At 41.2% G+C, this 22195-nt stretch overlaps 22 non-coding genes across 22 annotated transcripts; 15 read left to right on the forward strand and 7 right to left on the reverse strand.

Annotated features, from left to right (window-relative positions):
* Positions 1-1079: 1079 nt before the first annotated feature.
* On the reverse strand, positions 1080-1174 carry TRNAI-UAU (transfer RNA isoleucine (anticodon UAU)). Its single transcript has 2 exons — positions 1137-1174; positions 1080-1115 (listed from the first exon to the last, which is right to left on the reverse strand). It is a non-coding gene; the product is annotated as a tRNA-Ile (tRNA).
* A 412-nt stretch (positions 1175-1586) lies between these two features.
* On the forward strand, positions 1587-1668 carry TRNAS-GCU (transfer RNA serine (anticodon GCU)). The gene has a single exon. It is a non-coding gene; the product is annotated as a tRNA-Ser (tRNA).
* A 589-nt stretch (positions 1669-2257) lies between these two features.
* Positions 2258-2329, forward strand: TRNAT-UGU (transfer RNA threonine (anticodon UGU)). Its single transcript has one exon. It is a non-coding gene; the product is annotated as a tRNA-Thr (tRNA).
* A 1172-nt stretch (positions 2330-3501) lies between these two features.
* Positions 3502-3596, reverse strand: TRNAI-UAU (transfer RNA isoleucine (anticodon UAU)). The gene is made up of 2 exons: positions 3559-3596; positions 3502-3537 (listed from the first exon to the last, which is right to left on the reverse strand). It is a non-coding gene; the product is annotated as a tRNA-Ile (tRNA).
* Positions 3597-4679: 1083 nt separating this feature from the next.
* TRNAS-UGA (transfer RNA serine (anticodon UGA)) lies at positions 4680-4751 on the forward strand. The gene has a single exon. It is a non-coding gene; the product is annotated as a tRNA-Ser (tRNA).
* Positions 4752-5925: 1174 nt separating this feature from the next.
* On the reverse strand, positions 5926-6020 carry TRNAI-UAU (transfer RNA isoleucine (anticodon UAU)). The gene is made up of 2 exons: positions 5983-6020; positions 5926-5961 (listed from the first exon to the last, which is right to left on the reverse strand). It is a non-coding gene; the product is annotated as a tRNA-Ile (tRNA).
* A 412-nt stretch (positions 6021-6432) lies between these two features.
* Positions 6433-6514, forward strand: TRNAS-GCU (transfer RNA serine (anticodon GCU)). Its single transcript has one exon. It is a non-coding gene; the product is annotated as a tRNA-Ser (tRNA).
* Positions 6515-7103: 589 nt separating this feature from the next.
* TRNAS-UGA (transfer RNA serine (anticodon UGA)) lies at positions 7104-7175 on the forward strand. The gene has a single exon. It is a non-coding gene; the product is annotated as a tRNA-Ser (tRNA).
* A 1681-nt stretch (positions 7176-8856) lies between these two features.
* TRNAS-GCU (transfer RNA serine (anticodon GCU)) lies at positions 8857-8938 on the forward strand. The gene has a single exon. It is a non-coding gene; the product is annotated as a tRNA-Ser (tRNA).
* Positions 8939-9527: 589 nt separating this feature from the next.
* TRNAT-UGU (transfer RNA threonine (anticodon UGU)) lies at positions 9528-9599 on the forward strand. Its single transcript has one exon. It is a non-coding gene; the product is annotated as a tRNA-Thr (tRNA).
* A 1163-nt stretch (positions 9600-10762) lies between these two features.
* TRNAI-UAU (transfer RNA isoleucine (anticodon UAU)) lies at positions 10763-10857 on the reverse strand. Its single transcript has 2 exons — positions 10820-10857; positions 10763-10798 (listed from the first exon to the last, which is right to left on the reverse strand). It is a non-coding gene; the product is annotated as a tRNA-Ile (tRNA).
* Positions 10858-11269: 412 nt separating this feature from the next.
* TRNAS-GCU (transfer RNA serine (anticodon GCU)) lies at positions 11270-11351 on the forward strand. The gene has a single exon. It is a non-coding gene; the product is annotated as a tRNA-Ser (tRNA).
* A 589-nt stretch (positions 11352-11940) lies between these two features.
* TRNAT-UGU (transfer RNA threonine (anticodon UGU)) lies at positions 11941-12012 on the forward strand. The gene has a single exon. It is a non-coding gene; the product is annotated as a tRNA-Thr (tRNA).
* Positions 12013-13184: 1172 nt separating this feature from the next.
* TRNAI-UAU (transfer RNA isoleucine (anticodon UAU)) lies at positions 13185-13279 on the reverse strand. Its single transcript has 2 exons — positions 13242-13279; positions 13185-13220 (listed from the first exon to the last, which is right to left on the reverse strand). It is a non-coding gene; the product is annotated as a tRNA-Ile (tRNA).
* A 1083-nt stretch (positions 13280-14362) lies between these two features.
* On the forward strand, positions 14363-14434 carry TRNAS-UGA (transfer RNA serine (anticodon UGA)). Its single transcript has one exon. It is a non-coding gene; the product is annotated as a tRNA-Ser (tRNA).
* Positions 14435-15608: 1174 nt separating this feature from the next.
* On the reverse strand, positions 15609-15703 carry TRNAI-UAU (transfer RNA isoleucine (anticodon UAU)). Its single transcript has 2 exons — positions 15666-15703; positions 15609-15644 (listed from the first exon to the last, which is right to left on the reverse strand). It is a non-coding gene; the product is annotated as a tRNA-Ile (tRNA).
* Positions 15704-16115: 412 nt separating this feature from the next.
* Positions 16116-16197, forward strand: TRNAS-GCU (transfer RNA serine (anticodon GCU)). The gene has a single exon. It is a non-coding gene; the product is annotated as a tRNA-Ser (tRNA).
* A 589-nt stretch (positions 16198-16786) lies between these two features.
* Positions 16787-16858, forward strand: TRNAS-UGA (transfer RNA serine (anticodon UGA)). The gene has a single exon. It is a non-coding gene; the product is annotated as a tRNA-Ser (tRNA).
* Positions 16859-18539: 1681 nt separating this feature from the next.
* Positions 18540-18621, forward strand: TRNAS-GCU (transfer RNA serine (anticodon GCU)). The gene has a single exon. It is a non-coding gene; the product is annotated as a tRNA-Ser (tRNA).
* A 589-nt stretch (positions 18622-19210) lies between these two features.
* Positions 19211-19282, forward strand: TRNAT-UGU (transfer RNA threonine (anticodon UGU)). Its single transcript has one exon. It is a non-coding gene; the product is annotated as a tRNA-Thr (tRNA).
* Positions 19283-20445: 1163 nt separating this feature from the next.
* On the reverse strand, positions 20446-20540 carry TRNAI-UAU (transfer RNA isoleucine (anticodon UAU)). The gene is made up of 2 exons: positions 20503-20540; positions 20446-20481 (listed from the first exon to the last, which is right to left on the reverse strand). It is a non-coding gene; the product is annotated as a tRNA-Ile (tRNA).
* Positions 20541-21623: 1083 nt separating this feature from the next.
* TRNAT-UGU (transfer RNA threonine (anticodon UGU)) lies at positions 21624-21695 on the forward strand. Its single transcript has one exon. It is a non-coding gene; the product is annotated as a tRNA-Thr (tRNA).
* The last annotated feature ends 500 nt before the right edge of the window (positions 21696-22195 follow it).

Raw genomic sequence — 22195 nt, forward strand, 5'->3', positions numbered from 1 at the left:
GCTTTCATATTATCAAGAAAATATCATGAAGATCATTGAATTATAAATTATTGCATCACCCCTTCCGATCGCCTGACGAACGCCTGACAAACGCCATTCTCACCCTGCCGGGCAAGCCCTGCCGGGCAAAGCCAAATAAGCCATGCATATTTACAGTTCCTTTGAAAGGCAGAGCGAGGACTAGGACCTCTGTTCCGACTGAATCTGCATCCACAGAAAGGATGTTATAAGGCCCTACAAATTTCACCAAGGAGATGTGAAAGTCTTCCCCCATAAAATACTTTTTTTCCCAGATACCCCGGCTCTTAGGCAAATGAGGTTACTCCTCAAAACCCCACCCCCACTCACCATAAATATCCTTCTCTCCTGCTGTCCATTCAAATGATACAAGGTATCTTGTACATAGAGAGAAAGGGAGAATAGGCAGACTTGCTTCAAAGATTTGGTGACCTTGGATGGGTGGGTTGAATGAAGAAGTGAACCTGGTTTCTGGGAAAGGAGTATCGAGATGAAGATGAGGAAAAGTGAACATGGACCACATTCATAGGTTAGAGAAATACATTTAATAGGTTGAATGGTTTTGAAAAGTGAACTTCGAGCAGTAATTGTTGGTTTTTAAACTGCAAAGAAATTAAAAATGAATGTGGGATTGGAGGCACACTCTGAGCAGAAAAGCACCATAAGCTGCTATGGTGCAACTCAAGATGGTGAATAGAACCTTTAATATGATGATGCTCTTCTTTTGCTAGTTTTTTCGAGTCACCTTTTATTATAAGTAGCTGATACAGCATTTTTTGCAGCTCTTCAGTTTATGGTTATCATGTGAGAACACTGTTTTCATCATATTTATTATTCTACAAATGTATTTTTAAATGCACTGATGTGGTGTTTGCATGAAATGCAAGATGGCACATCATGGAATGTTTAAACTGAGCATCGCGGAGGATATGTGATATTTGGCACCCAGAGGAGTAGGACACGTAGATCCTATAAGAAGTAAAGACTCTCTAGCAAGGGCCGTCCATACTCTGAGTTTAAACTTTACTTTTTGTGAAATGGTTTATGAAAAACAACACGGCTGCTCCAGGTGAGGCTCGAACTCACAACCTCGGCATGGCTCAGTGCAAGTACTGCTGTATAAGTACCGCGCGCTAACCGATTGCGCCACTGGAGCTCTCTCTTTTCACATCTCCCCAGGTGAGCCATCTACAGCTGACCAAGTAGATGACAGACACTGCTCCATCATTCACTGTGCAAGATCGACTCACATGCTAGCATGTTATCATGACTATTAAAAATACAGTCCAAACGGAATAGATTCTATAATTGTCCTATAACATATGCTCTGTCTATTCAAAACCCCATAGAATTATATCTTGACAGTTCTGACAAAGTCTAGGGGAATCTTATGAATATTTGTAATTAGCACATAGTAAGAATTTCCCAAAAATGAAATGTAGGTCCCTGATTGGGGGAAGACGTGGAATGTGAGATCTTGCCTCAGCTGTTTTTTTCTTTTTTAGGTACAGTATATTGACACTTCAGTACCTTTTGTGAAGCAAGGTTTCAGATGGGGCTGTAGGGCAGACGAGGTGGCCGAGTGGTTAAGGCGATGGACTGCTAATCCATTGTGCTCTGCACGCGTGGGTTCGAATCCCACCTTCGTCGGAAAGCCATCAGAGTCTCTTTTGATGGCCAGCATTTCTTGTAGTATAATTACACTCTCTTTCAAGACAGAGCCAGGATCCGCTAGATGGGATCATCTGACTGTTCCATTTTAACAAATATGTCAAATAAAGTGAAGTATTTTGTGCGTAATAGAAATTAGATCTTTCATGGAGTTTCCAGAGGATTGCCTTTCACTCACTCCTGGCTTATTAACCAGTTTGGATAAATAGATTGATAAGAAAGCAGCTCTTACTCCTAAAGTTTAGGCCGTCTCAAATGAATGACTGTTAACATATGTCTGCCCCACAGAGACAGATCACTTCTAATAAGTGGGTTCTCTATATGTCACTGATTGCAGACATACTAACTAGAGCTATCGGTATGGTCTTGAATGCGAAAACTCTTATTTTCTCATATGAAAATGTAGTTTTTCATACTTCCAAAAAAAGTGCCTTAAGCATGGTCTTCAATGTGTGCGCGCACGTGGACATTCATATGCAACTACGTTTCCATACAGAGTCTCAAAATCATAGATATATTCATACCTCAGTAAGAATACATGTTGCAATTTACATCCTGCGTGCAGACTGGCCTTGTAGCTCAGTGGCAGAGCACTGGTCTTGTAAACCAGGGGTCATGAGTTCAAGCCTCATCAGGGCCTTTTTACATGAGTCTTTCTGTATGTTGTTTTCAAGTCATTCTTCCCTGGAGTCACACCTTGCTTTAGGATTGCTTATTGCCAAGCTTCCCTTTCCTGCTTTCATATTATCAAGAAAATATCATGAAGATCATTGAATTATAAATTATTGCCTCACCCCTTCCGATCGCCTGACGAACGCCTGACAAACGCCATTCTCACCCTGCCGGGCAAGCCCTGCCGGGCAAAGCCAAATAAGCCATGCATATTTACAGTTCCTTTGAAAGGCAGAGCGAGGACTAGGACCTCTGTTCCGACTGAATCTGCATCCACAGAAAGGATGTTATAAGGCCCTACAAATTTCACCAAGGAGATGTGAAAGTCTTCCCCCATAAAATACTTTTTTTCCCAGATACCCCGGCTCTTAGGCAAATGAGGTTACTCCTCAAAACCCCACCCCCACTCACCATAAATATCCTTCTCTCCTGCTGTCCATTCAAATGATACAAGGTATCTTGTACATAGAGAGAAAGGGAGAATAGGCAGACTTGCTTCAAAGATTTGGTGACTTTGGATGGGTGGGTTGAATGAAGAAGTGAACCTGGTTTCTGGGAAAGGAGTATCGAGATGAAGATGAGGAAAAGTGAACATGGACCACATTCATAGGTTAGAGAAATACATTTAATAGGTTGAATGGTTTTGAAAAGTGAACTTCGAGCAGTAATTGTTGGTTTTTAAACTGCAAAGAAATTAAAAATGAATGTGGGATTGGAGGCACACTCTGAACAGAAAGGCACCATAAGCTGCTATGGTGCAACTCAAGATGGTGAATAGAACCTTTAATATGATGATGCTCTTCTTTTGCTAGTTTTTTCGAGTCACCTTTTATTGTAAGTAGCTGATACAGCATTTTTTGCAGCTCTTGTTTATGGTTATCATGTGAGAACACAGTTTTCATCATATTTATTATTCTACAAATGTATTTTTAAATGCACTGATGTGGTGTTTGCATGAAATGCAAGATGGCACATCATGGAATGTTTAAACTGAGCATCGCGGAGGATATGTGATATTTGGCACCCAGAGGAGTAGGACACGTAGATCCTATAAGAAGTAAAGACTCTCTAGCAAGGGCCGTCCATACTCTGAGTTTAAACTTTACTTTTTGTGAAATGGTTTATGAAAAACAACACGGCTGCTCCAGGTGAGGCTCGAACTCACAACCTCGGCATGGCTCAGTGCAAGTACTGCTGTATAAGTACCGCGCGCTAACCGATTGCGCCACTGGAGCTCTCTCTTTGCACATCTCCCCAGGTGAGCCATCTACAGCTGACCAAGTAGATGACAGACACTGCTCCATCATTCACTGTGCAAGATCGACTCACATGCTAGCATGTTATCATGACTATTAAAAATACAGTCCAAACGGAATAGATTCTATAATTGTCCTATAACATATGCTCTGTCTATTCAAAACCCCATAGAATTATATCTTGACAGTTCTGACAAAGTCTAGGGGAATCTTATGAATATTTGTAATTAGCACATAGTAAGAATTTCCCAAAAATGAAATGTAGGTCCCTGATTGGGGGAAGACGTGGAATGTGAGATCTTGCCTCAGCTGTTTTTTTCTTTTTTAGGTACAGTATATTGACACTTCAGTACCTTTTGTGAAACAAGGTTTCAGATGGGGCTGTAGGGCAGACGAGGTGGCCGAGTGGTTAAGGCGATGGACTGCTAATCCATTGTGCTCTGCACGCGTGGGTTCAAATCCCAACTTCGTCGGAAAGCCATCAGAGTCTCTTTTGATGGCCAGCATTTCTTGTAGTATAATTACACTCTCTTTCAAGACAGAGCCAGGATCCGCTAGATGGGATCATCTGACTGTTCCATTTTAACAAATATGTCAAATAAAGTGAAGTATTTTGTGCGTAATAGAAATTAGATCTTTCATGGAGTTTCCAGAGGATTGCCTTTCACTCACTCCTGGCTTATTAACCAGTTTGGATAAATAGATTGATAAGAAAGCAGCTCTTACTCCTAAAGTTTAGGCCGTCTCAAATGAATGACTGTTAACATATGTCTGCCCCACAGAGACAGATCACTTCTAATAAGTGGGTTCTCTATATGTCACTGATTACAGACATACTAACTAGAGCTATCGGTATGGTCTTGAATGCGAAAACTCTTATTTTCTCATATGAAAATGTAGTTTTTCATACTTCCAAAAAAAGTGCCTTAAGCATGGTCTTCAATGTGTGCGCGCACGTGGACATTCATATGCAACTACGTTTCCATACAGAGTCTCAAAATCATAGATATATTCATACCTCAGTAAGAATACATGTTGCAATTTACATCCTGCGTGCAGACTGGCCTTGTAGCTCAGTGGCAGAGCACTGGTCTTGAAAACCAGGGGTCATGAGTTCAAGCCTCATCAGGGCCTTTTTACATGAGTCTTTCTGTATGTTGTTTTCAAGTCATTCTTCCCTGGAGTCACACCTTGCTTTAGGATTGCTTATTGCCAAGCTTCCCTTTCCTGCTTTCATATTATCAAGAAAATATCATGAAGATCATTGAATTATAAATTATTGCATCACCCCTTCCGATCGCCTGACGAACGCCTGACAAACGCCATTCTCACCCTGCCGGGCAAGCCCTGCCGGGCAAAGCCAAATAAGCCATGCATATTTACAGTTCCTTTGAAAGGCAGAGCGAGGACTAGGACCTCTGTTCCGACTGAATCTGCATCCACAGAAAGGATGTTATAAGGCCCTACAAATTTCACCAAGGAGATGTGAAAGTCTTCCCCCATAAAATACTTTTTTTCCCAGATACCCCGGCTCTTAGGCAAATGAGGTTACTCCTCAAAACCCCACCCCCACTCACCATAAATATCCTTCTCTCCTGCTGTCCATTCAAATGATACAAGGTATCTTGTACATAGAGAGAAAGGGAGAATAGGCAGACTTGCTTCAAAGATTTGGTGACCTTGGATGGGTGGGTTGAATGAAGAAGTGAACCTGGTTTCTGGGAAAGGAGTATCGAGATGAAGATGAGGAAAAGTGAACATGGACCACATTCATAGGTTAGAGAAATACATTTAATAGGTTGAATGGTTTTGAAAAGTGAACTTCGAGCAGTAATTGTTGGTTTTTAAACTGCAAAGAAATTAAAAATGAATGTGGGATTGGAGGCACACTCTGAACAGAAAGGCACCATAAGCTGCTATGGTGCAACTCAAGATGGTGAATAGAACCTTTAATATGATGATGCTCTTCTTTTGCTAGTTTTTTCGAGTCACCTTTTATTGTAAGTAGCTGATACAGCATTTTTTGCAGCTCTTCAGTTTATGGTTATCATGTGAGAACACTGTTTTCATCATATTTATTATTCTACAAATGTATTTTTAAATGCACTGATGTGGTGTTTGCATGAAATGCAAGATGGCACATCATGGAATGTTTAAACTGAGCATCGCGGAGGATATGTGATATTTGGCACCCAGAGGAGTAGGACACGTAGATCCTATAAGAAGTAAAGACTCTCTAGCAAGGGCCGTCCATACTCTGAGTTTAAACTTTACTTTTTGTGAAATGGTTTATGAAAAACAACACAGCTGCTCCAGGTGAGGCTCGAACTCACAACCTCGGCATGGCTCAGTGCAAGTACTGCTGTATAAGTACCGCGCGCTAACCGATTGCGCCACTGGAGCTCTCTCTTTGCACATCTCCCCAGGTGAGCCATCTACAGCTGACCAAGTAGATGACAGACACTGCTCCATCATTCACTGTGCAAGATCGACTCACATGCTAGCATGTTATCATGACTATTAAAAATACAGTCCAAACGGAATAGATTCTATAATTGTCCTATAACATATGCTCTGTCTATTCAAAACCCCATAGAATTATATCTTGACAGTTCTGACAAAGTCTAGGGGAATCTTATGAATATTTGTAATTAGCACATAGTAAGAATTTCCCAAAAATGAAATGTAGGTCCCTGATTGGGGGAAGACGTGGAATGTGAGATCTTGCCTCAGCTGTTTTTTTCTTTTTTAGGTACAGTATATTGACACTTCAGTACCTTTTGTGAAACAAGGTTTCAGATGGGGCTGTAGGGCAGACGAGGTGGCCGAGTGGTTAAGGCGATGGACTGCTAATCCATTGTGCTCTGCACGCGTGGGTTCAAATCCCACCTTCGTCGGAAAGCCATCAGAGTCTCTTTTGATGGCCAGCATTTCTTGTAGTATAATTACACTCTCTTTCAAGACAGAGCCAGGATCCGCTAGATGGGATCATCTGACTGTTCCATTTTAACAAATATGTCAAATAAAGTGAAGTATTTTGTGCGTAATAGAAATTAGATCTTTCATGGAGTTTCCAGAGGATTGCCTTTCACTCACTCCTGGCTTATTAACCAGTTTGGATAAATAGATTGATAAGAAAGCAGCTCTTACTCCTAAAGTTTAGGCCGTCTCAAATGAATGACTGTTAACATATGTCTGCCCCACAGAGACAGATCACTTCTAATAAGTGGGTTCTCTATATGTCACTGATTACAGACATACTAACTAGAGCTATCGGTATGGTCTTGAATGCGAAAACTCTTATTTTCTCATATGAAAATGTAGTTTTTCATACTTCCAAAAAAAGTGCCTTAAGCATGGTCTTCAATGTGTGCGCGCACGTGGACATTCATATGCAACTACGTTTCCATACAGAGTCTCAAAATCATAGATATATTCATACCTCAGTAAGAATACATGTTGCAATTTACATCCTGCGTGCAGACTGGCCTTGTAGCTCAGTGGCAGAGCACTGGTCTTGAAAACCAGGGGTCATGAGTTCAAGCCTCATCAGGGCCTTTTTACATGAGTCTTTCTGTATGTTGTTTTCAAGTCATTCTTCCCTGGAGTCACACCTTGCTTTAGGATTGCTTATTGCCAAGCTTCCCTTTCCTGCTTTCATATTATCAAGAAAATATCATGAAGATCATTGAATTATAAATTATTGCATCACCCCTTCCGATCGCCTGACGAACGCCTGACAAACGCCATTCTCACCCTGCCGGGCAAGCCCTGCCGGGCAAAGCCAAATAAGCCATGCATATTTACAGTTCCTTTGAAAGGCAGAGCGAGGACTAGGACCTCTGTTCCGACTGAATCTGCATCCACAGAAAGGATGTTATAAGGCCCTACAAATTTCACCAAGGAGATGTGAAAGTCTTCCCCCATAAAATACTTTTTTTCCCAGATACCCCGGCTCTTAGGCAAATGAGGTTACTCCTCAAAACCCCACCCCCACTCACCATAAATATCCTTCTCTCCTGCTGTCCATTCAAATGATACAAGGTATCTTGTACATAGAGAGAAAGGGAGAATAGGCAGACTTGCTTCAAAGATTTGGTGACCTTGGATGGGTGGGTTGAATGAAGAAGTGAACCTGGTTTCTGGGAAAGGAGTATCGAGATGAAGATGAGGAAAAGTGAACATGGACCACATTCATAGGTTAGAGAAATACATTTAATAGGTTGAATGGTTTTGAAAAGTGAACTTCGAGCAGTAATTGTTGGTTTTTAAACTGCAAAGAAATTAAAAATGAATGTGGGATTGGAGGCACACTCTGAGCAGAAAAGCACCATAAGCTGCTATGGTGCAACTCAAGATGGTGAATAGAACCTTTAATATGATGATGCTCTTCTTTTGCTAGTTTTTTCGAGTCACCTTTTATTGTAAGTAGCTGATACAGCATTTTTTGCAGCTCTTCAGTTTATGGTTATCATGTGAGAACACTGTTTTCATCATATTTATTATTCTACAAATGTATTTTTAAATGCACTGATGTGGTGTTTGCATGAAATGCAAGATGGCACATCATGGAATGTTTAAACTGAGCATCGCGGAGGATATGTGATATTTGGCACCCAGAGGAGTAGGACACGTAGATCCTATAAGAAGTAAAGACTCTCTAGCAAGGGCCGTCCATACTCTGAGTTTAAACTTTACTTTTTGTGAAATGGTTTATGAAAATCAACACGGCTGCTACAGGTGAGGCTCGAACTCACAACCTCGGCATGGCTCAGTGCAAGTACTGCTGTATAAGTACCGCGCGCTAACCGATTGCGCCACTGGAGCTCTCTCTTTTCACATCTCCCCAGGTGAGCCATCTACAGCTGACCAAGTAGATGACAGACACTGCTCCATCATTCACTGTGCAAGATCGACTCACATGCTAGCATGTTATCATGACTATTAAAAATACAGTCCAAACGGAATAGATTCTATAATTGTCCTATAACATATGCTCTGTCTATTCAAAACCCCATAGAATTATATCTTGACAGTTCTGACAAAGTCTAGGGGAATCTTATGAATATTTGTAATTAGCACATAGTAAGAATTTCCCAAAAATGAAATGTAGGTCCCTGATTGGGGGAAGACGTGGAATGTGAGATCTTGCCTCAGCTGTTTTTTTCTTTTTTAGGTACAGTATATTGACACTTCAGTACCTTTTGTGAAGCAAGGTTTCAGATGGGGCTGTAGGGCAGACGAGGTGGCCGAGTGGTTAAGGCGATGGACTGCTAATCCATTGTGCTCTGCACGCGTGGGTTCGAATCCCACCTTCGTCGGAAAGCCATCAGAGTATCTTTTGATGGCCAGCATTTCTTGTAGTATAATTACACTCTCTTTCAAGACAGAGCCAGGATCCGCTAGATGGGATCATCTGACTGTTCCATTTTAACAAATATGTCAAATAAAGTGAAGTATTTTGTGCGTAATAGAAATTAGATCTTTCATGGAGTTTCCAGAGGATTGCCTTTCACTCACTCCTGGCTTATTAACCAGTTTGGATAAATAGATTGATAAGAAAGCAGCTCTTACTCCTAAAGTTTAGGCCGTCTCAAATGAATGACTGTTAACATATGTCTGCCCCACAGAGACAGATCACTTCTAATAAGTGGGTTCTCTATATGTCACTGATTGCAGACATACTAACTAGAGCTATCGGTATGGTCTTGAATGCGAAAACTCTTATTTTCTCATATGAAAATGTAGTTTTTCATACTTCCAAAAAAAGTGCCTTAAGCATGGTCTTCAATGTGTGCGCACACGTGGACATTCATATGCAACTACGTTTCCATACAGAGTCTCAAAATCATAGATATATTCATACCTCAGTAAGAATACATGTTGCAATTTACATCCTGCGTGCAGACTGGCCTTGTAGCTCAGTGGCAGAGCACTGGTCTTGTAAACCAGGGGTCATGAGTTCAAGCCTCATCAGGGCCTTTTTACATGAGTCTTTCTGTATGTTGTTTTCAAGTCATTCTTCCCTGGAGCCACACCTTGCTTTAGGATTGCTTATTGCCAAGCTTCCCTTTCCTGCTTTCATATTATCAAGAAAATATCATGAAGATCATTGAATTATAAATTATTGCCTCACCCCTTCCGAACGCCTGACAAACGCCATTCTCACCCTGCCGGGCAAGCCCTGCCGGGCAAAGCCAAATAAGCCATGCATATTTACAGTTCCTTTGAAAGGCAGAGCGAGGACTAGGACCTCTGTTCCGACTGAATCTGCATCCACAGAAAGGATGTTATAAGGCCCTACAAATTTCACCAAGGAGATGTGAAAGTCTTCCCCCATAAAATACTTTTTTTCCCAGATACCCCGGCTCTTAGGCAAATGAGGTTACTCCTCAAAACCCCACCCCCACTCACCATAAATATCCTTCTCTCCTGCTGTCCATTCAAATGATACAAGGTATCTTGTACATAGAGAGAAAGGGAGAATAGGCAGACTTGCTTCAAAGATTTGGTGACTTTGGATGGGTGGGTTGAATGAAGAAGTGAACCTGGTTTCTGGGAAAGGAGTATCGAGATGAAGATGAGGAAAAGTGAACATGGACCACATTCATAGGTTAGAGAAATACATTTAATAGGTTGAATGGTTTTGAAAAGTGAACTTCGAGCAGTAATTGTTGGTTTTTAAACTGCAAAGAAATTAAAAATGAATGTGGGATTGGAGGCACACTCTGAACAGAAAAGCACCATAAGCTGCTATGGTGCAACTCAAGATGGTGAATAGAACCTTTAATATGATGATGCTCTTCTTTTGCTAGTTTTTTCGAGTCACCTTTTATTGTAAGTAGCTGATACAGCATTTTTTGCAGCTCTTCAGTTTATGGTTATCATGTGAGAACACAGTTTTCATCATATTTATTATTCTACAAATGTATTTTTAAATGCACTGATGTGGTGTTTGCATGAAATGCAAGATGGCACATCATGGAATGTTTAAACTGAGCATCGCGGAGGATATGTGATATTTGGCACCCAGAGGAGTAGGACACGTAGATCCTATAAGAAGTAAAGACTCTCTAGCAAGGGCCGTCCATACTCTGAGTTTAAACTTTACCTTTTGTGAAATGGTTTATGAAAAACAACACGGCTGCTCCAGGTGAGGCTCGAACTCACAACCTCAGCATGGCTCAGTGCAAGTACTGCTGTATAAGTACCGCGCGCTAACCGATTGCGCCACTGGAGCTCTCTCTTTTCACATCTCCCCAGGTGAGCCATCTACAGCTGACCAAGTAGATGACAGACACTGCTCCATCATTCACTGTGCAAGATCGACTCACATGCTAGCATGTTATCATGACTATTAAAAATACAGTCCAAACGGAATAGATTCTATAATTGTCCTATAACATATGCTCTGTCTATTCAAAACCCCATAGAATTATATCTTGACAGTTCTGACAAAGTCTAGGGGAATCTTATGAATATTTGTAATTAGCACATAGTAAGAATTTCCCAAAAATGAAATGTAGGTCCCTGATTGGGGGAAGACGTGGAATGTGAGATCTTGCCTCAGCTGTTTTTTTCTTTTTTAGGTACAGTATATTGACACTTCAGTACCTTTTGTGAAGCAAGGTTTCAGATGGGGCTGTAGGGCAGACGAGGTGGCCGAGTGGTTAAGGCGATGGACTGCTAATCCATTGTGCTCTGCACGCGTGGGTTCGAATCCCACCTTCGTCGGAAAGCCATCAGAGTCTCTTTTGATGGCCAGCATTTCTTGTAGTATAATTACACTCTCTTTCAAGACAGAGCCAGGATCCGCTAGATGGGATCATCTGACTGTTCCATTTTAACAAATATGTCAAATAAAGTGAAGTATTTTGTGCGTAATAGAAATTAGATCTTTCATGGAGTTTCCAGAGGATTGCCTTTCACTCACTCCTGGCTTATTAACCAGTTTGGATAAATAGATTGATAAGAAAGCAGCTCTTACTCCTAAAGTTTAGGCCGTCTCAAATGAATGACTGTTAACATATGTCTGCCCCACAGAGACAGATCACTTCTAATAAGTGGGTTCTCTATATGTCACTGATTGCAGACATACTAACTAGAGCTATCGGTATGGTCTTGAATGCGAAAACTCTTATTTTCTCATATGAAAATGTAGTTTTTCATACTTCCAAAAAAAGTGCCTTAAGCATGGTCTTCAATGTGTGCGCGCACGTGGACATTCATATGCAACTACGTTTCCATACAGAGTCTCAAAATCATAGATATATTCATACCTCAGTAAGAATACATGTTGCAATTTACATCCTGCGTGCAGACTGGCCTTGTAGCTCAGTGGCAGAGCACTGGTCTTGTAAACCAGGGGTCATGAGTTCAAGCCTCATCAGGGCCTTTTTACATGAGTCTTTCTGTATGTTGTTTTCAAGTCATTCTTCCCTGGAGTCACACCTTGCTTTAGGATTGCTTATTGCCAAGCTTCCCTTTCCTGCTTTCATATTATCAAGAAAATATCATGAAGATCATTGAATTATAAATTATTGCCTCACCCCTTCCGATCGCCTGACGAACGCCTGACAAACGCCATTCTCACCCTGCCGGGCAAGCCCTGCCGGGCAAAGCCAAATAAGCCATGCATATTTACAGTTCCTTTGAAAGGCAGAGCGAGGACTAGGACCTCTGTTCCGACTGAATCTGCATCCACAGAAAGGATGTTATAAGGCCCTACAAATTTCACCAAGGAGATGTGAAAGTCTTCCCCCATAAAATACTTTTTTTCCCAGATACCCCGGCTCTTAGGCAAATGAGGTTACTCCTCAAAACCCCACCCCCACTCACCATAAATATCCTTCTCTCCTGCTGTCCATTCAAATGATACAAGGTATCTTGTACATAGAGAGAAAGGGAGAATAGGCAGACTTGCTTCAAAGATTTGGTGACTTTGGATGGGTGGGTTGAATGAAGAAGTGAACCTGGTTTCTGGGAAAGGAGTATCGAGATGAAGATGAGGAAAAGTGAACATGGACCACATTCATAGGTTAGAGAAATACATTTAATAGGTTGAATGGTTTTGAAAAGTGAACTTCGAGCAGTAATTGTTGGTTTTTAAACTGCAAAGAAATTAAAAATGAATGTGGGATTGGAGGCACACTCTGAACAGAAAGGCACCATAAGCTGCTATGGTGCAACTCAAGATGGTGAATAGAACCTTTAATATGATGATGCTCTTCTTTTGCTAGTTTTTTCGAGTCACCTTTTATTGTAAGTAGCTGATACAGCATTTTTTGCAGCTCTTGTTTATGGTTATCATGTGAGAACACAGTTTTCATCATATTTATTATTCTACAAATGTATTTTTAAATGCACTGATGTGGTGTTTGCATGAAATGCAAGATGGCACATCATGGAATGTTTAAACTGAGCATCGCGGAGGATATGTGATATTTGGCACCCAGAGGAGTAGGACACGTAGATCCTATAAGAAGTAAAGACTCTCTAGCAAGGGCCGTCCATACTCTGAGTTTAAACTTTACTTTTTGTGAAATGGTTTATGAAAAACAACACGGCTGCTCCAGGTGAGGCTCGAACTCACAACCTCGGCATGGCTCAGTGCAAGTACTGCTGTATAAGTACCGCGCGCTAACCGATTGCGCCACTGGAGCTCTCTCTTTGCACATCTCCCCAGGTGAGCCATCTACAGCTGACCAAGTAGATGACAGACACTGCTCCATCATTCACTGTGCAAGATCGACTCACATGCTAGCATGTTATCATGACTATTAAAAATACAGTCCAAACGGAATAGATTCTATAATTGTCCTATAACATATGCTCTGTCTATTCAAAACCCCATAGAATTATATCTTGACAGTTCTGACAAAGTCTAGGGGAATCTTATGAATATTTGTAATTAGCACATAGTAAGAATTTCCCAAAAATGAAATGTAGGTCCCTGATTGGGGGAAGACGTGGAATGTGAGATCTTGCCTCAGCTGTTTTTTTCTTTTTTAGGTACAGTATATTGACACTTCAGTACCTTTTGTGAAACAAGGTTTCAGATGGGGCTGTAGGGCAGACGAGGTGGCCGAGTGGTTAAGGCGATGGACTGCTAATCCATTGTGCTCTGCACGCGTGGGTTCAAATCCCAACTTCGTCGGAAAGCCATCAGAGTCTCTTTTGATGGCCAGCATTTCTTGTAGTATAATTACACTCTCTTTCAAGACAGAGCCAGGATCCGCTAGATGGGATCATCTGACTGTTCCATTTTAACAAATATGTCAAATAAAGTGAAGTATTTTGTGCGTAATAGAAATTAGATCTTTCATGGAGTTTCCAGAGGATTGCCTTTCACTCACTCCTGGCTTATTAACCAGTTTGGATAAATAGATTGATAAGAAAGCAGCTCTTACTCCTAAAGTTTAGGCCGTCTCAAATGAATGACTGTTAACATATGTCTGCCCCACAGAGACAGATCACTTCTAATAAGTGGGTTCTCTATATGTCACTGATTACAGACATACTAACTAGAGCTATCGGTATGGTCTTGAATGCGAAAACTCTTATTTTCTCATATGAAAATGTAGTTTTTCATACTTCCAAAAAAAGTGCCTTAAGCATGGTCTTCAATGTGTGCGCGCACGTGGACATTCATATGCAACTACGTTTCCATACAGAGTCTCAAAATCATAGATATATTCATACCTCAGTAAGAATACATGTTGCAATTTACATCCTGCGTGCAGACTGGCCTTGTAGCTCAGTGGCAGAGCACTGGTCTTGAAAACCAGGGGTCATGAGTTCAAGCCTCATCAGGGCCTTTTTACATGAGTCTTTCTGTATGTTGTTTTCAAGTCATTCTTCCCTGGAGTCACACCTTGCTTTAGGATTGCTTATTGCCAAGCTTCCCTTTCCTGCTTTCATATTATCAAGAAAATATCATGAAGATCATTGAATTATAAATTATTGCATCACCCCTTCCGATCGCCTGACGAACGCCTGACAAACGCCATTCTCACCCTGCCGGGCAAGCCCTGCCGGGCAAAGCCAAATAAGCCATGCATATTTACAGTTCCTTTGAAAGGCAGAGCGAGGACTAGGACCTCTGTTCCGACTGAATCTGCATCCACAGAAAGGATGTTATAAGGCCCTACAAATTTCACCAAGGAGATGTGAAAGTCTTCCCCCATAAAATACTTTTTTTCCCAGATACCCCGGCTCTTAGGCAAATGAGGTTACTCCTCAAAACCCCACCCCCACTCACCATAAATATCCTTCTCTCCTGCTGTCCATTCAAATGATACAAGGTATCTTGTACATAGAGAGAAAGGGAGAATAGGCAGACTTGCTTCAAAGATTTGGTGACCTTGGATGGGTGGGTTGAATGAAGAAGTGAACCTGGTTTCTGGGAAAGGAGTATCGAGATGAAGATGAGGAAAAGTGAACATGGACCACATTCATAGGTTAGAGAAATACATTTAATAGGTTGAATGGTTTTGAAAAGTGAACTTCGAGCAGTAATTGTTGGTTTTTAAACTGCAAAGAAATTAAAAATGAATGTGGGATTGGAGGCACACTCTGAACAGAAAGGCACCATAAGCTGCTATGGTGCAACTCAAGATGGTGAATAGAACCTTTAATATGATGATGCTCTTCTTTTGCTAGTTTTTTCGAGTCACCTTTTATTGTAAGTAGCTGATACAGCATTTTTTGCAGCTCTTCAGTTTATGGTTATCATGTGAGAACACTGTTTTCATCATATTTATTATTCTACAAATGTATTTTTAAATGCACTGATGTGGTGTTTGCATGAAATGCAAGATGGCACATCATGGAATGTTTAAACTGAGCATCGCGGAGGATATGTGATATTTGGCACCCAGAGGAGTAGGACACGTAGATCCTATAAGAAGTAAAGACTCTCTAGCAAGGGCCGTCCATACTCTGAGTTTAAACTTTACTTTTTGTGAAATGGTTTATGAAAAACAACACAGCTGCTCCAGGTGAGGCTCGAACTCACAACCTCGGCATGGCTCAGTGCAAGTACTGCTGTATAAGTACCGCGCGCTAACCGATTGCGCCACTGGAGCTCTCTCTTTGCACATCTCCCCAGGTGAGCCATCTACAGCTGACCAAGTAGATGACAGACACTGCTCCATCATTCACTGTGCAAGATCGACTCACATGCTAGCATGTTATCATGACTATTAAAAATACAGTCCAAACGGAATAGATTCTATAATTGTCCTATAACATATGCTCTGTCTATTCAAAACCCCATAGAATTATATCTTGACAGTTCTGACAAAGTCTAGGGGAATCTTATGAATATTTGTAATTAGCACATAGTAAGAATTTCCCAAAAATGAAATGTAGGTCCCTGATTGGGGGAAGACGTGGAATGTGAGATCTTGCCTCAGCTGTTTTTTTCTTTTTTAGGTACAGTATATTGACACTTCAGTACCTTTTGTGAAACAAGGTTTCAGATGGGGCTGTAGGGCAGACGAGGTGGCCGAGTGGTTAAGGCGATGGACTGCTAATCCATTGTGCTCTGCACGCGTGGGTTCAAATCCCACCTTCGTCGGAAAGCCATCAGAGTCTCTTTTGATGGCCAGCATTTCTTGTAGTATAATTACACTCTCTTTCAAGACAGAGCCAGGATCCGCTAGATGGGATCATCTGACTGTTCCATTTTAACAAATATGTCAAATAAAGTGAAGTATTTTGTGCGTAATAGAAATTAGATCTTTCATGGAGTTTCCAGAGGATTGCCTTTCACTCACTCCTGGCTTATTAACCAGTTTGGATAAATAGATTGATAAGAAAGCAGCTCTTACTCCTAAAGTTTAGGCCGTCTCAAATGAATGACTGTTAACATATGTCTGCCCCACAGAGACAGATCACTTCTAATAAGTGGGTTCTCTATATGTCACTGATTACAGACATACTAACTAGAGCTATCGGTATGGTCTTGAATGCGAAAACTCTTATTTTCTCATATGAAAATGTAGTTTTTCATACTTCCAAAAAAAGTGCCTTAAGCATGGTCTTCAATGTGTGCGCGCACGTGGACATTCATATGCAACTACGTTTCCATACAGAGTCTCAAAATCATAGATATATTCATACCTCAGTAAGAATACATGTTGCAATTTACATCCTGCGTGCAGACTGGCCTTGTAGCTCAGTGGCAGAGCACTGGTCTTGAAAACCAGGGGTCATGAGTTCAAGCCTCATCAGGGCCTTTTTACATGAGTCTTTCTGTATGTTGTTTTCAAGTCATTCTTCCCTGGAGTCACACCTTGCTTTAGGATTGCTTATTGCCAAGCTTCCCTTTCCTGCTTTCATATTATCAAGAAAATATCATGAAGATCATTGAATTATAAATTATTGCATCACCCCTTCCGATCGCCTGACGAACGCCTGACAAACGCCATTCTCACCCTGCCGGGCAAGCCCTGCCGGGCAAAGCCAAATAAGCCATGCATATTTACAGTTCCTTTGAAAGGCAGAGCGAGGACTAGGACCTCTGTTCCGACTGAATCTGCATCCACAGAAAGGATGTTATAAGGCCCTACAAATTTCACCAAGGAGATGTGAAAGTCTTCCCCCATAAAATACTTTTTTTCCCAGATACCCCGGCTCTTAGGCAAATGAGGTTACTCCTCAAAACCCCACCCCCACTCACCATAAATATCCTTCTCTCCTGCTGTCCATTCAAATGATACAAGGTATCTTGTACATAGAGAGAAAGGGAGAATAGGCAGACTTGCTTCAAAGATTTGGTGACCTTGGATGGGTGGGTTGAATGAAGAAGTGAACCTGGTTTCTGGGAAAGGAGTATCGAGATGAAGATGAGGAAAAGTGAACATGGACCACATTCATAGGTTAGAGAAATACATTTAATAGGTTGAATGGTTTTGAAAAGTGAACTTCGAGCAGTAATTGTTGGTTTTTAAACTGCAAAGAAATTAAAAATGAATGTGGGATTGGAGGCACACTCTGAGCAGAAAAGCACCATAAGCTGCTATGGTGCAACTCAAGATGGTGAATAGAACCTTTAATATGATGATGCTCTTCTTTTGCTAGTTTTTTCGAGTCACCTTTTATTGTAAGTAGCTGATACAGCATTTTTTGCAGCTCTTCAGTTTATGGTTATCATGTGAGAACACTGTTTTCATCATATTTATTATTCTACAAATGTATTTTTAAATGCACTGATGTGGTGTTTGCATGAAATGCAAGATGGCACATCATGGAATGTTTAAACTGAGCATCGCGGAGGATATGTGATATTTGGCACCCAGAGGAGTAGGACACGTAGATCCTATAAGAAGTAAAGACTCTCTAGCAAGGGCCGTCCATACTCTGAGTTTAAACTTTACTTTTTGTGAAATGGTTTATGAAAATCAACACGGCTGCTACAGGTGAGGCTCGAACTCACAACCTCGGCATGGCTCAGTGCAAGTACTGCTGTATAAGTACCGCGCGCTAACCGATTGCGCCACTGGAGCTCTCTCTTTTCACATCTCCCCAGGTGAGCCATCTACAGCTGACCAAGTAGATGACAGACACTGCTCCATCATTCACTGTGCAAGATCGACTCACATGCTAGCATGTTATCATGACTATTAAAAATACAGTCCAAACGGAATAGATTCTATAATTGTCCTATAACATATGCTCTGTCTATTCAAAACCCCATAGAATTATATCTTGACAGTTCTGACAAAGTCTAGGGGAATCTTATGAATATTTGTAATTAGCACATAGTAAGAATTTCCCAAAAATGAAATGTAGGTCCCTGATTGGGGGAAGACGTGGAATGTGAGATCTTGCCTCAGCTGTTTTTTTCTTTTTTAGGTACAGTATATTGACACTTCAGTACCTTTTGTGAAGCAAGGTTTCAGATGGGGCTGTAGGGCAGACGAGGTGGCCGAGTGGTTAAGGCGATGGACTGCTAATCCATTGTGCTCTGCACGCGTGGGTTCGAATCCCACCTTCGTCGGAAAGCCATCAGAGTATCTTTTGATGGCCAGCATTTCTTGTAGTATAATTACACTCTCTTTCAAGACAGAGCCAGGATCCGCTAGATGGGATCATCTGACTGTTCCATTTTAACAAATATGTCAAATAAAGTGAAGTATTTTGTGCGTAATAGAAATTAGATCTTTCATGGAGTTTCCAGAGGATTGCCTTTCACTCACTCCTGGCTTATTAACCAGTTTGGATAAATAGATTGATAAGAAAGCAGCTCTTACTCCTAAAGTTTAGGCCGTCTCAAATGAATGACTGTTAACATATGTCTGCCCCACAGAGACAGATCACTTCTAATAAGTGGGTTCTCTATATGTCACTGATTGCAGACATACTAACTAGAGCTATCGGTATGGTCTTGAATGCGAAAACTCTTATTTTCTCATATGAAAATGTAGTTTTTCATACTTCCAAAAAAAGTGCCTTAAGCATGGTCTTCAATGTGTGCGCACACGTGGACATTCATATGCAACTACGTTTCCATACAGAGTCTCAAAATCATAGATATATTCATACCTCAGTAAGAATACATGTTGCAATTTACATCCTGCGTGCAGACTGGCCTTGTAGCTCAGTGGCAGAGCACTGGTCTTGTAAACCAGGGGTCATGAGTTCAAGCCTCATCAGGGCCTTTTTACATGAGTCTTTCTGTATGTTGTTTTCAAGTCATTCTTCCCTGGAGCCACACCTTGCTTTAGGATTGCTTATTGCCAAGCTTCCCTTTCCTGCTTTCATATTATCAAGAAAATATCATGAAGATCATTGAATTATAAATTATTGCCTCACCCCTTCCGAACGCCTGACAAACGCCATTCTCACCCTGCCGGGCAAGCCCTGCCGGGCAAAGCCAAATAAGCCATGCATATTTACAGTTCCTTTGAAAGGCAGAGCGAGGACTAGGACCTCTGTTCCGACTGAATCTGCATCCACAGAAAGGATGTTATAAGGCCCTACAAATTTCACCAAGGAGATGTGAAAGTCTTCCCCCATAAAATACTTTTTTTCCCAGATACCCCGGCTCTTAGGCAAATGAGGTTACTCCTCAAAACCCCACCCCCACTCACCATAAATATCCTTCTCTCCTGCTGTCCATTCAAATGATACAAGGTATCTTGTACATAGAGAGAAAGGGAGAATAGGCAGACTTGCTTCAAAGATTTGGTGACTTTGGATGGGTGGGTTGAATGAAGAAGTGAACCTGGTTTCTGGGAAAGGAGTATCGAGATGAAGATGAGGAAAAGTGAACATGGACCACATTCATAGGTTAGAGAAATACATTTAATAGGTTGAATGGTTTTGAAAAGTGAACTTCGAGCAGTAATTGTTGGTTTTTAAACTGCAAAGAAATTAAAAATGAATGTGGGATTGGAGGCACACTCTGAACAGAAAAGCACCATAAGCTGCTATGGTGCAACTCAAGATGGTGAATAGAACCTTTAATATGATGATGCTCTTCTTTTGCTAGTTTTTTCGAGTCACCTTTTATTGTAAGTAGCTGATACAGCATTTTTTGCAGCTCTTCAGTTTATGGTTATCATGTGAGAACACAGTTTTCATCATATTTATTATTCTACAAATGTATTTTTAAATGCACTGATGTGGTGTTTGCATGAAATGCAAGATGGCACATCATGGAATGTTTAAACTGAGCATCGCGGAGGATATGTGATATTTGGCACCCAGAGGAGTAGGACACGTAGATCCTATAAGAAGTAAAGACTCTCTAGCAAGGGCCGTCCATACTCTGAGTTTAAACTTTACCTTTTGTGAAATGGTTTATGAAAAACAACACGGCTGCTCCAGGTGAGGCTCGAACTCACAACCTCAGCATGGCTCAGTGCAAGTACTGCTGTATAAGTACCGCGCGCTAACCGATTGCGCCACTGGAGCTCTCTCTTTTCACATCTCCCCAGGTGAGCCATCTACAGCTGACCAAGTAGATGACAGACACTGCTCCATCATTCACTGTGCAAGATCGACTCACATGCTAGCATGTTATCATGACTATTAAAAATACAGTCCAAACGGAATAGATTCTATAATTGTCCTATAACATATGCTCTGTCTATTCAAAACCCCATAGAATTATATCTTGACAGTTCTGACAAAGTCTAGGGGAATCTTATGAATATTTGTAATTAGCACATAGTAAGAATTTCCCAAAAATGAAATGTAGGTCCCTGATTGGGGGAAGACGTGGAATGTGAGATCTTGCCTCAGCTGTTTTTTTCTTTTTTAGGTACAGTATATTGACACTTCAGTACCTTTTGTGAAGCAAGGTTTCAGATGGGGCTGTAGGGCAGACGAGGTGGCCGAGTGGTTAAGGCGATGGACTGCTAATCCATTGTGCTCTGCATGCGTGGGTTCGAATCCCACCTTCGTCGGAAAGCCATCAGAGTCTCTTTTGATGGCCAGCATTTCTTGTAGTATAATTACACTCTCTTTCAAGACAGAGCCAGGATCCGCTAGATGGGATCATCTGACTGTTCCATTTTAACAAATATGTCAAATAAAGTGAAGTATTTTGTGCGTAATAGAAATTAGATCTTTCATGGAGTTTCCAGAGGATTGCCTTTCACTCACTCCTGGCTTATTAACCAGTTTGGATAAATAGATTGATAAGAAAGCAGCTCTTACTCCTAAAGTTTAGGCCGTCTCAAATGAATGACTGTTAACATATGTCTGCCCCACAGAGACAGATCACTTCTAATAAGTGGGTTCTCTATATGTCACTGATTGCAGACATACTAACTAGAGCTATCGGTATGGTCTTGAATGCGAAAACTCTTATTTTCTCATATGAAAATGTAGTTTTTCATACTTCCAAAAAAAGTGCCTTAAGCATGGTCTTCAATGTGTGCGCGCACGTGGACATTCATATGCAACTACGTTTCCATACAGAGTCTCAAAATCATAGATATATTCATACCTCAGTAAGAATACATGTTGCAATTTACATCCTGCGTGCAGACTGGCCTTGTAGCTCAGTGGCAGAGCACTGGTCTTGTAAACCAGGGGTCATGAGTTCAAGCCTCATCAGGGCCTTTTTACATGAGTCTTTCTGTATGTTGTTTTCAAGTCATTCTTCCCTGGAGCCACACCTTGCTTTAGGATTGCTTATTGCCAAGCTTCCCTTTCCTGCTTTCATATTATCAAGAAAATATCATGAAGATCATTGAATTATAAATTATTGCCTCACCCCTTCCGATCGCCTGACGAACGCCTGACAAACGCCATTCTCACCCTGCCGGGCAAGCCCTGCCGGGCAAAGCCAAATAAGCCATGCATATTTACAGTTCCTTTGAAAGGCAGAGCGAGGACTAGGACCTCTGTTCCGACTGAATCTGCATCCACAGAAAGGATGTTATAAGGCCCTACAAATTTCACCAAGGAGATGTGAAAGTCTTCCCCCATAAAATACTTTTTTTCCCAGATACCCCGGCTCTTAGGCAAATGAGGTTACTCCTCAAAACCCCACCCCCACTCACCATAAATATCCTTCTCTCCTGCTGTCCATTCAAATGATACAAGGTATCTTGTACATA

This window comes from Triturus cristatus, chromosome 12 (genome assembly GCF_964204655.1).
Source record: "Triturus cristatus chromosome 12, aTriCri1.1, whole genome shotgun sequence".
NCBI classification, from domain to species: Eukaryota; Metazoa; Chordata; class Amphibia; order Caudata; family Salamandridae; genus Triturus; species Triturus cristatus.